This window comes from Hydractinia symbiolongicarpus, chromosome 3 (assembly GCF_029227915.1).
Source record: "Hydractinia symbiolongicarpus strain clone_291-10 chromosome 3, HSymV2.1, whole genome shotgun sequence".
Lineage (NCBI taxonomy): Eukaryota > Metazoa > Cnidaria > Hydrozoa > Anthoathecata > Hydractiniidae > Hydractinia > Hydractinia symbiolongicarpus.
In genome coordinates this window covers 35,701,112-35,714,932 of record NC_079877.1, presented here as the reverse complement: position 1 = coordinate 35,714,932, position 13,821 = coordinate 35,701,112, and positions in this window count along the sequence as shown.

The following is a 13,821-nucleotide window of genomic DNA, read 5'->3' as shown; positions in this document are numbered from 1 at the left end:
TGTTTTCACTTTTGATGAGACGCTTAATGAAAGTGGTTTAATCGCCGGCAAACGAAAACCAGCGATTTCCCGTAAATCCCAGGCCTGGCCCGTATAGTCGAATGTATACAAAGAAAGTACCCTGTGAGTAAACTCATTTCCAAAACGATTTTTTAAATTATCTTTTCACCACTAAAACGCATGAGACTTGTAGTTTTCAAAAATGTTTTCATTTTTGATGAGACGCTGAATAAAAGAAGTTTAATCGCCGGCAAAGGAAAAGTCGCCATTTCCCGTAAACCCCGGACTCGGCCCGTATGGTCGAATGTATACAAAGAAAGTACCCAGGGAGTAAACTCATTTCCCGAACGATTTTTTATATTATTTTTTTACCACTAAACGCATAAGACTTGTAGTTTTCAAAAATGTTTTCATATTTGATGGGACGCTTAATGAACGCCGGCAAACGAAATCCTGCGATTTCCCGTAAATCCGGGGCTTGGCCCGTATAGTCGAATGTATACAAAGAAAGTACCCAGGGAGTAAACTCATTTCCCGAACGATTTTTTAAATTTCTTCTTCACCACTAAAACGCATGTGACTTGTAGTTTTCAAAAATGTTTTCATTTTTGATGAGACGTTTAATGAAAGAGGTTTAATCGCCGGCAAACGAAAACCCGCGATTTCCCGTAAATCCCGGGCTTGGCCCGTATAGTCGAATGTATACAAAGAAAGTACCTTGTGAGTAAACTCATTTCCAGAACGATTTTTTAAATTATTTTTTCACCACTAAAGCGCTTGAAACTTGTAGTTTTCAAAAATGTTTTCATTTTTGATGAGACGCTGAATAAAAGAAGTTTAATCGCCCTCAAACGAAAATCCGCGATTTCCCGTAAATCCCGGACTCGGCCCGTATAGTCAAAAGTATACAAAGAGAGTACCCAGGGAGTAAACTCATTTCCCGTACGATTTTTTAAATTATTTTTTCACCACTAAAACGCATGAGACTTGTAGTTTTCAGAAATGTTTTCATTTTTGATGAGACGCTTAATGAAAGTGGTTTAAGCGCTGGCAAACGAAAACCCGCGATTTCCCGTAAATCCCGGGCTTGGCCTGTATAGTCGAATGTATACAAAGAAAGTACCCTGTGAGTAAACTCATTTCCAAAACGATTTTTTAAATTATCTTTTTACCACTAAAACGCAGGAGACTTGTAGTTTTCAGAAATGTTTTCATTTTTGATGAGACGCTGAATAAAAGAAGTTTAATCGCCGTCAAACGAAAACCCGCCATTTCCCGTAAACGCCGGACTCGGCCCGTATAGTCAAAAGTATACAAAGAAAGTACCCAGGGAGTAAACTCATTTTCCGAACGATTTTTTAAATTATTTTTTCACCACTACAACGCATGAGATTTGTAGTTTTCAAAAATGTTTTCATTTTTGATGAGACGCTTATTGAAAGAGGTTTAATCGCCGGCACAGGAAAACTCGCCATTTCCCCTAAACCCCGGACTCGGCCCGTATAGTCGAATGTATACAAAGAAAGTACCCTGTGAGTAAACTCATTTCCAAAACGATATTTTAAATTATCTTTTCACCACTAAAACGCATGAGACTTGTAGTTTTCAAAAATGTTTTCATTTTTGATGAGACGCTGAATAAAATAAGTTTAATCGCCGGCAAAGGAAAACTCGCCATTTCCCGTAAACCCCGGACTCGGCCCGTATAGTCAAAAGTATACAAAGAAAGTACCCAGGGACTAAACTCATTTCCCGAACGATTTTTTAGATTATTTTTTTACCACTAAACGCATAAGACTTGTAGTTTTTAAAAATGTTTTCATATTTGATGGGACGCTGAATAAAAGAAGTTTAATCGCCGGAAAACGAAAATCTGCGATTTCCCGTAAATCCTGGACTCGGCCCGTATAGTCAAAAGTATACAAAGAAAGTACCCAGGGAGTAAACTCATTTCCCGAACGATTTTTTAAATTATTTGTTCACCACTAAAACGCATGTGACTTGTAGTTTTCAAAAATGTTTTCATATTTGATGAGACGTTTAATGAAAGAGGTTTAATCGCCGTCAAACGAAAACCCGCCATTTCCCGTAAACGCCGAAAGTACCCTGTGAGTAAACTCATTTCCCGAACGATTTTTTAAAATATTTTTTCACCACTAAAACCCATGAGACTTGTAGTTTTCAGAAATGTTTTCATTTTTGATGAGACGCTTAATGAAAGTGGTTTAATCGCCCGCAAACGAAAACCAGCGATTTCCCGTAAATCCCAGGCTTGGCCCGTATAGTCGAATGTATACAAAGAAAGTACCCTGTGAGTAAACTCATTTCCAAAACGATATTTTAAATTATCTTTTCACCACTAAAACGCATGAGACTTGTAGTTTTCAAAAATGTTCTCATTTTTGATGAGACGCTGAATAAAAGAAGTTTAATCGCCGGCAAAGGAAAACTCGCCATTTCCCGTAAACCCCGGACTCGGCCCGTATGGTCGAATGTATACAAAGAAAGTACCCAGGGAGTAAACTCATTTCCCGAACGATTTTTTATATTATTTTTTTACCACTAAACGCATAAGACTTGTAGTTTTCAAAAATGTTTTCATATTTGATGGGACGCTTAATGAACGCCGGCAAACGAAATCCTGCGATTTCCCGTAAATCCGGGGCTTGGCCCGTATAGTCGAATGTATACAAAGAAAGTACCCAGGGAGTAAACTCATTTCCCGAACGATTTTTTAAATTTCTTCTTCACCACTAAAACGCATGTGACTTGTAGTTTTCAAAAATGTTTTCATTTTTGATGAGACGTTTAATGAAAGAGGTTTAATCGCCGGCAAACGAAAACCCGCGATTTCCCGTAAATCCCGGGCTTGGCCCGTATAGTCGAATGTATACAAAGAAAGTACCTTGTGAGTAAACTCATTTCCAGAACGATTTTTTAAATTATTTTTTCACCACTAAAGCGCTTGAAACTTGTAGTTTTCAAAAATGTTTTCATTTTTGATGAGACGCTGAATAAAAGAAGTTTAATCGCCCTCAAACGAAAATCCGCGATTTCCCGTAAATCCCGGACTCGGCCCGTATAGTCAAAAGTATACAAAGAGAGTACCCAGGGAGTAAACTCATTTCCCGTACGATTTTTTAAATTATTTTTTCACCACTAAAACGCATGAGACTTGTAGTTTTCAGAAATGTTTTCATTTTTGATGAGACGCTTAATGAAAGTGGTTTAAGCGCTGGCAAACGAAAACCCGCGATTTCCCGTAAATCCCGGGCTTGGCCTGTATAGTCGAATGTATACAAAGAAAGTACCCTGTGAGTAAACTCATTTCCAAAACGATTTTTTAAATTATCTTTTTACCACTAAAACGCAGGAGACTTGTAGTTTTCAGAAATGTTTTCATTTTTGATGAGACGCTGAATAAAAGAAGTTTAATCGCCGTCAAACGAAAACCCGCCATTTCCCGTAAACGCCGGACTCGGCCCGTATAGTCAAAAGTATACAAAGAAAGTACCCAGGGAGTAAACTCATTTTCCGAACGATTTTTTAAATTATTTTTTCACCACTACAACGCATGAGATTTGTAGTTTTCAAAAATGTTTTCATTTTTGATGAGACGCTTATTGAAAGAGGTTTAATCGCCGGCACAGGAAAACTCGCCATTTCCCCTAAACCCCGGACTCGGCCCGTATAGTCGAATGTATACAAAGAAAGTACCCTGTGAGTAAACTCATTTCCAAAACGATATTTTAAATTATCTTTTCACCACTAAAACGCATGAGACTTGTAGTTTTCAAAAATGTTTTCATTTTTGATGAGACGCTGAATAAAATAAGTTTAATCGCCGGCAAAGGAAAACTCGCCATTTCCCGTAAACCCCGGACTCGGCCCGTATAGTCAAAAGTATACAAAGAAAGTACCCAGGGACTAAACTCATTTCCCGAACGATTTTTTAGATTATTTTTTTACCACTAAACGCATAAGACTTGTAGTTTTTAAAAATGTTTTCATATTTGATGGGACGCTGAATAAAAGAAGTTTAATCGCCGGAAAACGAAAATCTGCGATTTCCCGTAAATCCTGGACTCGGCCCGTATAGTCAAAAGTATACAAAGAAAGTACCCAGGGAGTAAACTCATTTCCCGAACGATTTTTTAAATTATTTGTTCACCACTAAAACGCATGTGACTTGTAGTTTTCAAAAATGTTTTCATATTTGATGAGACGTTTAATGAAAGAGGTTTAATCGCCGTCAAACGAAAACCCGCCATTTCCCGTAAACGCCGAAAGTACCCTGTGAGTAAACTCATTTCCCGAACGATTTTTTAAAATATTTTTTCACCACTAAAACCCATGAGACTTGTAGTTTTCAGAAATGTTTTCATTTTTGATGAGACGCTTAATGAAAGTGGTTTAATCGCCCGCAAACGAAAACCAGCGATTTCCCGTAAATCCCAGGCTTGGCCCGTATAGTCGAATGTATACAAAGAAAGTACCCTGTGAGTAAACTCATTTCCAAAACGATATTTTAAATTATCTTTTCACCACTAAAACGCATGAGACTTGTAGTTTTCAAAAATGTTCTCATTTTTGATGAGACGCTGAATAAAAGAAGTTTAATCGCCGGCAAAGGAAAACTCGCCATTTCCCGTAAACCCCGGACTCGGCCCGTATAGTCAAAAGTATACAAAGAAAGTACCCAGGGACTAAACTCATTTCCCGAACGATTTTTTAGATTATTTTTTTACCACTAAACGCATAAGACTTGTAGTTTTTAAAAATGTTTTCATATTTGATGGGACGCTGAATAAAAGAAGTTTAATCGCCGGCAAACGAAAATCTGCGATTTCCCGTAAATCCTGGACTCGGCCCGTATAGTCAAAAGTATACAAAGAAAGTACCCAGGGAGTAAACTCATTTCCCGAACGATTTTTTAAATTATTTGTTCACCACTAAAACGCATGTGACTTGTAGTTTTCAAAAATGTTTTCATATTTGATGAGACGTTTAATGAAAGAGGTTTAATCGCCGTCAAACGAAAACCCGCCATTTCCCGTAAACGCCGAAAGTACCCTGTGAGTAAACTCATTTCCCGAACGATTTTTTAAAATATTTTTTCACCACTAAAACGCATGAGACTTGTAGTTTTCAGAAATGTTTTCATTTTTGGTGAGACGCTTAATGAAAGTGGTTTAATCGTCGGCAAAGGAAAACTCGCCATTTCCCGTAAACCCCGGACTCGGCCCGTATAGTCAAAAGTATACAAAGAAAGTACCAAGGGAGTAAACTCATTTCCCGAACGATTTTTTATATTATTTTTTTACCACTAAACGCATAAGACTTGTAGTTTTCAAAAATGTTTTCATTTTTGATGAGACGCTTAATGAAAGAGGTTTAATCGCCGGCAAACGAAATCCCGCGATTTCCCGTAAACCCCGGACTCGGCCCGTATAGTCAAAAGTATACAAAGAAAGTACCCAGGGAGTAAACTCATTTTCCGAACGATTTTTTAAATAATTTTTTCACCACTACAACGCATGAAACTTGTAGTTTTCAGAAATGTTTTCATTTTTGGTGAGACGCTTAATGAAAGTGGTTTAATCGTCGGCAAAGGAAAACTCGCCATTTCCCGTAAACCCCGGACTCGGCCCGTATAGTCAAAAGTATACAAAGAAAGTACCAAGGGAGTAAACTCATTTCCCGAACCATTTTTTATATTATTTTTTTACCACTAAACGCATAAGACTTGTAGTTTTCAAAAATGTTTTCATTTTTGATGAGACGCTTAATGAAAGAGGTTTAATCGCCGGCAAACGAAATCCCGCGATTTCCCGTAAACCCCGGACTCGGCCCGTATATTCAAAAGTATACAAAGAAAGTACCCAGGGAGTAAACTCATTTTCCGAACGATTTTTTAAATAATTTTTTCACCACTACAACGCATGAAACTTGTAGTTCTCAAAAAAGTTTTCATTTTTGATGAGACGCTGCATAAAAGAAGTTTAATCCCCGGCAAACGAAAACCCGCGATTTCCCGTAAATCCCGGGCTTGGCCTGTATAGTCAAAAGTATACAAAGAGAGTACCCAGGGAGTAAACTCATTTCCCGAACGATTTTTTCAATTACTTTTTCACCACTAAAACGCATGAGGCTTGTAGTCTTTAGAAATGTTTTCATTTTTGATGAGACGCTTAATGAAAGTGGTTTAATCGCTGGCAAACGAAAACGTGCGATTTCCCGTAAATCCCGGGCTTGGCCTGTATAGTCGAATGTATACAAAGAAAGTACCCTGTGAGTAAACTCATTTCCAAAACGATTTTTTAAATTATCTTTTCACCACTAAAACGCAGGAGACTTGTAGTTTTCAGAAATGTTTTCATTTTTGATAAGACGCTGAATAAAAGAAGTTTATTCGCCGTCAAACGAAAACCCGCCATTTCCCGTAAACGCCGGACTCGGCCCGTATAGTCAAAAGTATACAAAGAAAGTTCCCAGGGAGTAAACTCATTTTCCGAACGATTTTTTAAATTATCTTTTCACCACTAAAACGCAGGAGACTTGTAGTTTTCAGAAATATTTTCATTTTTGATGAGACGCTGAATAAAAGAAGTTTAATCGCCGTCAAACGAAAACCCGCCATTTCCCGTAAACGCCGGACTCGGCCCGTATAGTCAAAAGTATACAAAGAAAGTACCCAGGGAGTAAACTCATTTTCCGAACGATTTTTTGAATTATTTTTTCACCACTACAACGCATGAGATTTGTAGTTTTTAAAAATGTTTTCATTTTTGATGAGACGCTTAATGAAAGAGGTTTAATCACCGGCAAACGAAATCCCCTGATTTCCCGTAAATCCCGGGCTTGGCCCGTATAGTCGAATGTATACAAAGAAAGTACCCAGGCAGTATACTCATTTCCCGAACGATTTTTAAATTTTTTTTTCACCACTAAAACGCATGAGACTTGTAGTTTTCAAAAATGTTTTCATTATTGATGAGACGCTTAATGAAAGAAGTTTAATCGCCGGCAAACGAAAACCCGCGATTTTCCGTAAATCCCGGGCTTGGCCCGTATAGTCGAATGTATACAAAGAAAGTACCCTGTGAGTAACCTCATTTCCCGAACGATTTTTTAAAATATTTTTTCACTACTAAAACGCATGAGACTTGTAGTTTTCAGAAATGTTTTCATTTTTGATGAGACGCTTAATGAAAATGGTTTAATCGCCGGCAAACGAAAACCAGCGATTTCCCGTTAATCCCAGGCTTGGCCCGTATAGTCGAATGTATATAAAGAAAGTACCCTGTGAGTAAACTCATTTCCAAAACGATTTTTTAAATTATCTTTTCACCACTAAAACGCATGAGACTTGTAGTTTTCAAAAATGTTTTCATTTTTGATAAGACGCTGAATAAAAGAAGTTTAATCGCCGTCAAACAAAAACCCGCCATTTCCCGTAAACGCCGGACTCGGCCCGTATAGTCAAAAGTATACAAAGAAAGTTCCCAGGGAGTAAACTCATTTTCCGAACGATTTTTTAAATTATTTTTTCACCACTAAAACGCATGAGATTTGTAGTTTTTAAAAATGTTTTCATTTTTGATGAGACGCTTAATGAAAGAGGTTTAATCGCCGGCAAACGAAAACCCGCGATTTCCCGTAAATCCCAGGCTTGGCCCGTATAGTGGAATGTATACAAAGAAAGTACCCTGTGAGTAAACTCATTTCCAAAACGATTTTTTTAATTATTTTTTCACCACTAAAACGCATGAGACTTGTAGTTTTCAGAAATGTTTTCATTTTTGATGAGACGCTTAATGAAAGTGGTTTAATCGCTGGCAAACGAAAACCCGCGATTTCCCGTAAATCCCGGGCTTGGCCTGTATAGTCGAATGTATACAAAGAAAGTACCCTGTGAGTAAACTCATTTCCAAAACGATTTTTTAAATTATCTTTTCACCACTAAAAGGCAGGAGACTTGTAGTTTTCAGAAATGTTTTCATTTTTGATGAGACGCTGAATAAAAGAAGTTTAATCGCCGTCAAACGAAAACCCGCCATTTCCCGTAAACGCCGGACTCGGCCCGTATAGTCAAAAGTATACAAAGAAAGTACCCAGGGAGTAAACTCATTTGCCGAACGATTTTTTGAATTATTTTTTCACCACTAAAACGCATGAGATTTGTAGTTTTTAAAAATGTTTTCATTTTTGATGAGACGCTTAATGAAAGAGGTTTAATCGCCGGCAAACGAAAACCCGCGATTTCCCGTAAATCCCAGGCTTGGCCCGTATAGTGGAATGTATACAAAGAAAGTACCCTGTGAGTAAACTCATTTCCAAAACGATTTTTTTAATTATTTTTTCACCACTAAAACGCATGAGACTTGTAGTTTTCAGAAATGTTTTCATTTTTGATGAGACGCTTAATGAAAGTGGTTTAATCGCTGGCAAACGAAAACCCGCGATTTCCCGTAAATCCCGGGCTTGGCCTGTATAGTCGAATGTATACAAAGAAAGTACCCTGTGAGTAAACTCATTTCCAAAACGATTTTTTAAATTATCTTTTCACCACTAAAAGGCAGGAGACTTGTAGTTTTCAGAAATGTTTTCATTTTTGATGAGACGCTGAATAAAAGAAGTTTAATCGCCGTCAAACGAAAACCCGCCATTTCCCGTAAACGCCGGACTCGGCCCGTATAGTCAAAAGTATACAAAGAAAGTACCCAGGGAGTAAACTCATTTGCCGAACGATTTTTTAAATTATTTTTTCACCACTACAACGCATGAGATTTGTAGTTTTCAAAAATGTTTTCATTTTTGATGAGACGCTTAATGAAAGAAGTTTAATCGCCGGCAAACGAAAACCCGCGATTTCCCGTAAATCCCGGGCTTGGCCCGTATAGTCGAATGTATACAAAGAAAGTACCCTGTGAGTAAACTAATTTCCCGAACGATTTTTTAAAATATTTTTTCACTACTAAAACGCATGAGACTTGTAGTTTTCAGAAATGTTTTCATTTTTGATGAGACGCTTAATGAAAGAAGTTTCATCGCCGGCAAACGAAAACCCGCGATTTCCCGTAAATCCCGGGCTTGGCCCGTATAGTCGAATGTATACAAAGAAAGTACCCTGTGAGTAAACTCATTTCCCGAACGATTTTTTAAAATATTTTTTCACTACTAAAACGCATGAGACTTGTAGTTTTCAGAAATGTTTTCATTTTTGATAAGACGCTTAATGAAAGTGGTTTAATCGCCGGCAAACGAAAACCAGCGATTTCCCGTAAATCCCAGGCTTGGCCCGTATAGTCGAATGTATATAAAGAAAGTACCCTGTGAGTAAACTTATTTCCAAAACGATTTTTTAAATTATCTTTTCACCACTAAAACGCATGAGACTTGTAGTTTTTAAAAATGTTTTCATTTTTGATGAGACGCTGAATAAAAGAAGTTTAATCGCCGGCAAACGAAAACTCGCCATTTCCCGTAAACCCCGGACTCGGCCCGTATAGTCAAAAGCATACAAAGAAAGTACCCAGGGAGTAAACTCATTTTCCGAACGATTTTTTAAATAATTTTTTCACCACTACAACGCATGAAACTTGTAGTTCTCAAAAAAGTTTTCATTTTTGATGAGACGCTGCATAAAAGAAGTTTAATCCCCGGCAAACGAAAACCCGCGATTTCCCGTAAATCCCGGGCTTGGCCTGTATAGTCAAAAGTATACAAAGAGAGTACCCAGGGAGTAAACTCATTTCCCGAACGATTTTTTCAATTAATTTTTCACCACTAAAACGCATGAGGCTTGTAGTCTTTAGAAATGTTTTCATTTTTGATGATACGCTTAATGAAAGTGGTTTAATCGCTGGCAAACGAAAACCCGCGATTTCCCGTAAATCCCGGGCTTGGCCTGTATAGTCGAATGTATACAAAGAAAGTACCCTGTGGGTAAACTCATTTCCAAAACGATTTTTTAAATTATCTTTTCACCACTAAAACGCAGGAGACTTGTAGTTTTCAGAAATGTTTTCATTTTTGATAAGACGCTGAATAAAAGAAGTTTAATCGCCGTCAAACGAAAACCCGCCATTTCCCGTAAACGCCGGACTCGGCCCGTATAGTCAAAAGTATACAAAGAAAGTTCCCAGGGAGTAAACTCATTTTCCGAACGATTTTTTAAATTATTTTTTCACCACTAAAACGCATGAGACTTGTAGTTTTCAAAAATGTTTTCATTATTGATGAGACGCTTAATGAAAGAAGTTTAATCGCCGGCAAACGAAAACCCGCGATTTCCCGTAAATCCCGGGCTTGGCCCGTATAGTCGAATGTATACAAAGAAAGTACCCTGTGAGTAAACTCATTTCCCGAACGATTTTTTAAAATATTTTTTCACTACTAAAACGCATGAGACTTGTAGTTTTCAGAAATGTTTTCATTTTTGATGAGACGCTTAATGAAAGTGGTTTAATCGCCGGCAAACGAAAACCAGCGATTTCCCGTTAATCCCAGGCTTGGCCCGTATAGTCGAATGTATATAAAGAAAGTACCCTGTGAGTAAACTCATTTCCAAAACGATTTTTTAAATTATCTTTTCACCACTAAAACGCATGAGACTTGTAGTTTTCAAAAATGTTTTCATTTTTGATGAGACGCTGAATAAAAGAAGTTTAATCGCCGGCAAACGAAAACTCGCCATTTCCCGTAAACCCCGGACTCGGCCCGTATAGTCAAAAGTATACAAAGAAAGTACCCAGGGAGTAAACCAATTTCCCGAACGATTTTTTTAATTATTTTTTCACCACTAAAACGCATGAGACTTGTAGTTTTCAGAAATGTTTTCATTTTTGATGAGACGCTTAATGAAAGTGGTTTAATCGCTGGCAAACGAAAACCCGCGATTTCCCGTAAATCCCGGGCTTGGCCTGTATAGTCGAATGTATACAAAGAAAGTACCCTGTGAGTAAACTCATTTCCAAAACGATTTTTTAAATTATCTTTTCACCACTAAAACGCAGGAGACTTGTAGTTTTCAGAAATGTTTTCATTTTTGATGAGACGCTGAATAAAAGAAGTTTAATCGCCGTCAAACGAAAACCCGCCATTTCCCGTAAACGCCGGACTCGGCCCGTATAGTCAAAAGTATACAAAGAAAGTACCCAGGGAGTAAACTCATTTGCCGAACGATTTTTTAAATTATTTTTTCACCACTACAACGCATGAGATTTGTAGTTTTCAAAAATGTTTTCATTTTTGATGAGACGCTTAATGAAAGAAGTTTAATCGCCGGCAAACGAAAACCCGCGATTTCCCGTAAATCCCGGGCTTGGCCCGTATAGTCGAATGTATACAAAGAAAGTACCCTGTGAGTAAACTAATTTCCCGAACGATTTTTTAAAATATTTTTTCACTACTAAAACGCATGAGACTTGTAGTTTTCAGAAATGTTTTCATTTTTGATGAGACGCTTAATGAAAGAAGTTTCATCGCCGGCAAACGAAAACCCGCAATTTCCCGTAAATCCCGGGCTTGGCCCGTATAGTCGAATGTATACAAAGAAAGTACCCTGTGAGTAAACTCATTTCCCGAACGATTTTTTAAAATATTTTTTCACTACTAAAACGCATGAGACTTGTAGTTTTCAGAAATGTTTTCATTTTTGATAAGACGCTTAATGAAAGTGGTTTAATCGCCGGCAAACGAAAACCAGCGATTTCCCGTAAATCCCAGGCTTGGCCCGTATAGTCGAATGTATATAAAGAAAGTACCCTGTGAGTAAACTTATTTCCAAAACGATTTTTTAAATTATCTTTTCACCACTAAAACGCATGAGACTTGTAGTTTTCAAAAATGTTTTCATTTTTGATGAGACGCTGAATAAAAGAAGTTTAATCGCCGGCAAACGAAAACTCGCCATTTCCCGTAAACCCCGGACTCGGCCCGTATAGTCAAAAGTATACAAAGAAAGTACCCAGGGAGTAAACCAATTTCCCGAACGATTTTTTATATTATTTTTTTTACCACTAAACGCATAAGACTTGTAGTTTTTAAAAATGTTTTCATATTTGATGGGACGCTGAATAAAAGAAGTTTAATCGCCGGCAAACGAAATTCTGCGATTTCCCGTAAATCCTGGACTCGGCCCGTATAGTCAAAAGTATACAAAGAAAGTACCCAGGGAGTAAACTCATTTCCCGAACGATTTTTTAAATTATTTTTCCACCACTAAAACGCATGAGACTTGTAGTTTTTAAAAATGTTTTCATTTTTGATGAGACGCTTAATGAACGCCGGCAAACGAAATCCCGCGATTTCCCGTAAATCCGGGGCTTGGCCCGTATAGTCGAATGTATACAAAGAAAGTACCCAGGGAGTAAACTCATTTCCCGAACGATTTTTTTAATTTTTTCTTCACCACTAAAACGCATGTGACTTGTAGTTTTCAAAAATGTTTTCATTTTTGATGAGACGTTTAATGAAAGAGGTTTAATCGCCGGCAAACGAAAACCCGCGATTTCCCGTAAATCCCGGACTCGGCCCGTATAGTCAAAAGTATACAAAGAAAGTACCCAGGAAGTAAACTCATTTTCCGAACGATTTTTTAAATTATTTTTTCACCACTAAAACGCATGAGACTTGTAGTTTTCAAAAATGTTTTCATATTTGATGAGACGCTTAATGAAAGAGGTTTAATCGCCGGCAAACGAAAACCCGCGATATCCCGTAAATCCCGGGCTTGGCCCGTATAGTCGAATGTATACAAAGAAAGTACCTTGTGAGTAAACTCATTTCCAGGACGATTTTTTAAATTTTTTCTTCACCACTAAAACGCATGTGACTTGTAGTTTTCAAAAATGTTTTCATTTTTGATGAGACGCTGAATAAAAGAAGTTTAATCGCCCTCAAACGAAAATCCGCGATTTCCCGTAAATCCCGGACTCGGCCCGTATAGTCAAAAGTATACAAAGAAAGTACCCAGGGAGTAAACTTATTTCCCGAACGATTTTTTAAATAATTTTTTCACCACTACAACGCATGAAACTTGTAGTTCTCAAAAAAGTTTTCATTTTCGATGAGACGCAGAATAAAAGAAGTTTAATCGCCGGCAAACGATAACCCGCGATTTCCCGTAAATCCTGGGCTTGGCCTGTATAGTCAAAAGTATACAAAGAGAGTATCCAGGGAGTAAACTCATTTCCCGAACGATTTTTTAAATTATTTTTTCACCACTAAAACGCAAGAGGCTTGTAGTTTTCAGAAATGTTTTCATTTTTGATGAGACGCTTAATGAAAGTGGTTTAATCGCTGGCAAACGAAAACCCGCCATTTCCCGTAAACGCCGGACTCGGCCCGTATAGTCAAAAGTATACAAAGAAAGTTCCCAGGGAGTAAACTCATTTTCCGAACGATTTTTTAAATTATTTTTTCACCACTAAAACGCATGAGACTTGTAGTTTTCAAAAATGTTTTCATATTTGATGAGACGCTTAATGAAAGAGGTTTAATCGCCGGCAAACGAAAACCCGCGATATCCCGTAAATCCCGGGCTTGGCCCGTATAGTCGAATGTATACAAAGAAAGTACCCTGTGAGTAAACTCATTTCCAAAACGATTTTTTAAATTATCTTTTCACCACTAAAACGCAGGAGACTTGTAGTTTTCAGAAATGTTTTCATTTTTGATGAGACGCTGAATAAAAGAAGTTTAATCGCCGTCAAACGAAAACCCGCCATTTCCCGTAAACGCCGGACTCGGCTCGTATAGTCAAAAGTATACAAAGAAAGTTCCCAGGGAGTAAACTCATTTTCCGAACGATTTTTT